The sequence below is a fragment of the Rattus norvegicus genome, chromosome 16 (assembly GCF_036323735.1).
Source record: "Rattus norvegicus strain BN/NHsdMcwi chromosome 16, GRCr8, whole genome shotgun sequence".
Lineage (NCBI taxonomy): Eukaryota > Metazoa > Chordata > Mammalia > Rodentia > Muridae > Rattus > Rattus norvegicus.
Window position 1 is genome coordinate 52,624,095 of NC_086034.1, and position 3,820 is coordinate 52,627,914.

Consider the following 3,820-nt stretch of genomic DNA (forward strand, 5'->3'; position numbering starts at 1 on the left):
AAACAAAATACCTAAGATAACTAACTTGCAAAGAGCAAAGGTTCATTTTGGTTGATAGTATTAGAGGTCAGTGGCCTGTTGGCCTTATTGATCTTGAGGCATGACTGATGAAGGGTACAGTGGAGAAGGACCAGGGACTACTCTGTGATGCTTCCAACAACCTGCCCTCTCACTAAGACCCATTTCCAAAAGATATCCCCAGGTCACGTAAGTGTCATCTTGGACAGTAAGCCGTTAATATATGAGCTTTTGAAAAGCATTTAGTGCTAAACAATGAAAATGAGTCATTAACAGAAGAGACACGCTGCAAGCTCTTGAGAGACGGGTGAAATCAAGTAGGGCAGATATGCTCAACCATGAAAGTCTCAATAGCAAAGCAGAAAAGGTAGACTCAAATGGAAAGAGAGTGATTCTCTACAGTTCCTTTGGAGCACAGGCAAAGCACACGATTCCACTGAATTCTATCTTATCCTTCTCTGGGATTGTAGAGTCATCATTATAGAGTCATAGGATTATTATATTTTCTTAGTGTGATTGAATACCTGACAAGAACTTGTGCTAAGGAAGGTATAATCTGGGCTCACCGTTCAAGAGAGGAAATCATGGTGGCAGGAGTGTGGGGAAGCTGGTAACATGGCGTCTGTAGTCAGGAGGGAGAGGGAAATACCTGCTGCTGTTCAATTAGATTTCCTCTTTGGAAATGCCTCCACAGACATAGTGTGTGTCCTGGGTCATCCCAAACCCAGTCTGACTGACAATGAAAATTCATAGGGGTGTGTAATTGAGGGTCATATAGGAAAACAGTGTGTCCGGGTGGGATGGTTGCTCTGAGTCCAGGGTTCTGGCTCTGCTATGATGTTGCCCCCCAACCCTGTCCCCGCTATTCCACACTGGGCACAGGGCCTCATCCTCCTTCTCCTACCTACTAAGAATATGTGGCAATGGTCTCACTAACTGTATTGCGCATTTCACTCAGTCCCTACTCGGCTCTTTGAGAGGATGACTTATGGTACATTTTTAAAAAAGATGTCCACTTTCTGTGACTTATGAAAGCATCAAGCTCAGCTATTATAGAATTGTCTCTGAGAGCCAAAACTTTCCTTTGCTTCAGTTCCCTAGTGCACTATTGCCTAATGGGTAAATACGACTGCTCTTTCCAAAGAGCGAGAGCAAATGAGACCCTTACACCACTTTATTCTCCCATACGAAGTACAAGAGTGACAAGCCTCCAGCTTTGCAGAGCTCCCACCAGATAAATATTTAATGGAAAAGAACACTGGGCTAAAAGTCAATGCAGAACCCTGCTTGGCCTGCAGCCGTCACCTTTGTCCCCTTTACACTCCCCTTCAACACCCAAAATCTGCAGGCTCAACAGAGTCTGGCCTCTGGGAGCCTTGCAGATCTAACCATATGATTCCGATATCTTTCCTGGCCTTTGCTCTATGCTGCACCCCTCGGGTGTACACAGTGAGCCCACCTTGAACAGGACCATCGCATTCCCGCTCCATTTCTTAAGCTTGAACACTCATGTTTGTCATTGCCAAGTACATAGGTCCCGGTGACTCAGAGTTTCTTACCTTGTAGTATGAGCCACCCTCCCAGGGACAAGAGATCTGTTGCTGATAATGGGGCTCACCACCTGGGGCCAGGTACCAAACACTGAATGCTGGTATGAGGCCTCAGCACCACACACTCCCAGTTTGTCCTCTTATATCCAATGCTACCACTGCCTTGTGTAGCCACAGACACAGAATCCTTACTCTGTTTCCTGGATGGTGCCTTTCCCTTGGCAATACCCTCCTAGGGTTTTCACAAAGTACTTGTACCATTCAGGGAGGTTTTCTTGATTCCTGTGGTCTAACCTACTTGATTAAAAAAAATCTAGGATGGGGAAAAATGGTTCTGGTCCTGACTCTTCTTTCATGACACCCCTGAGCCACTGCACCTTAACCACAGGATGGGTGTGCATTTTAAAGGTGTTAAGGGAGGGCTGACGATGGATACGTCTATACCTCCATGCTTGCACCTACAATATGAGGATCCTGCAAACACCACATTTTCACCAACAGTAAGATAGAAAGCCCTTTTTTATCAACACACAATGTACCTTTGCTTCACCTATAATTCTAGTGTTCCTGTAACAAAAACAGATGGCCACCGGCTTCCATTCAAGAAGGCCCTGGAGACCCAAGAGAAAGGACTGTGGAGTAAATACTACAACTTTCTCCCCATCATGCTAGTATTTCTGGGGGCTAATTTTCAAGATAATACCCCAGGCCGATAGGATCAAAGAATCATGAAACACAACTTAAAACTGTCCGTTGCCCAAAGCAAGTCCCACTGTGTAACTATTGCCCAAAGGCATACTACTGGTAATGTTCATGAAATCAGATGCAACCCAAGAACAGCTTAGAAGGGGGCAAGGCTGCCATCAGGGGTCGAGATGCTTGCTGTGACCTGCTTTCCTTTCTGTTCACCTCTGCTCTGCAGGATGGAATGTTCGTAGGAGTGTGTCTTGTCGGATAGGGTTTCATTGCTGTGAGGAGACGCCATGACCAAGGCAACTCTTACAAAGGAAAACATTTCATTGGGGCTGGCTTGGAATTCACAAGTTTAGTCTGATATCCTCATGGCGGGAAGCACGACAGCACACAGGCAGACATGGTGCTGGAGAGGAGCTGAGTGTTAACATACAGATCTGCAAGCAGCAGGAAGAGACAGTGAACTTCTGGGACCTCAAAGCCCACTCCCCAGTGACAAATACCTTCTCCAATGATGTCATCCCCACTCCAACTAGGACATACCTCCCAATAGTTCAGGTTCCTATGAGCTTATGGGGCCATTTTCATTCAAACTGCCTCACCCTCCTTATTTATGCAGACACACACTGTGTTCTGGATGACAAGAAGCAGTCCCAAGCAAAATCTCCTTTGGTGTAGCCTACTGTGCTGTAGGCATATTTTGGTATAAAAATTAGATTCTTTATGGATATACCTATATTGTTTATTCTGTGTCTTATATACACCAGCTGACCAGATTCTTTTTTTTTTTTTTCGGAGCTGGGGACCGATCCCAGGGCCTAGGCAAGCGCTCTACCACTGAGCTAAATCCCCAACCCCAGCTGGCCAGATTCTTAATTCTCCTGCCTCAGTCTCCCAGCTGCTGTTACTTCAAGCATTTGTTAGCCACTCTTCTTCTTCTTTTTTTTTTAAAGATTTATTTATTTATTATATATGAGTACACTGTAGCTGCCTTCAGACACACCAGAAGAGGGCATCAGATCTCATTAAAGATGGTTGTGAGCCACTATGTGGTTGCTGGGAATTGAACTCAGGACCTCTGGAAGAGCAGTCAGTGCTCTTAACCACTGAATCATCTCTCCAGCCCTCTTCTTCCTCCTCCTCCTCCTCCTCCTCCTTCCCCTTCCTCTTCCCCTTCTCCCTCTCCCTCTCCTCCTTCTCTTCCTTCTTCCTTCCTCCCTCTCCTCCTTCTTCCCTTTCTTCTTCTTTTAATGTTTTTCAAGACAGTTTCTCTGTGAAGCCCTGACTGCACTGGAACTCACTCACTCTGGAGACCAGGTTAGCTTCAAACTCAGATCTGTCTGCCTTTGCCTCCCGAGTGGTGATATTTAATTTGTGTACCACAACTGCCTGGGTTTCAGAATAAAATATTTTTCTTTAACATAACCTTTTTATTGATTATCTGGGAAATTCACATCATGCACCTGATCACCCTTCTTCCCAGTCTTTCTGTGTCAGCCCCTTTGCCCTTGTGACCTCATCTCCCTGCCCCTTAAATAAAACTGAATGCTTCCCCTGCC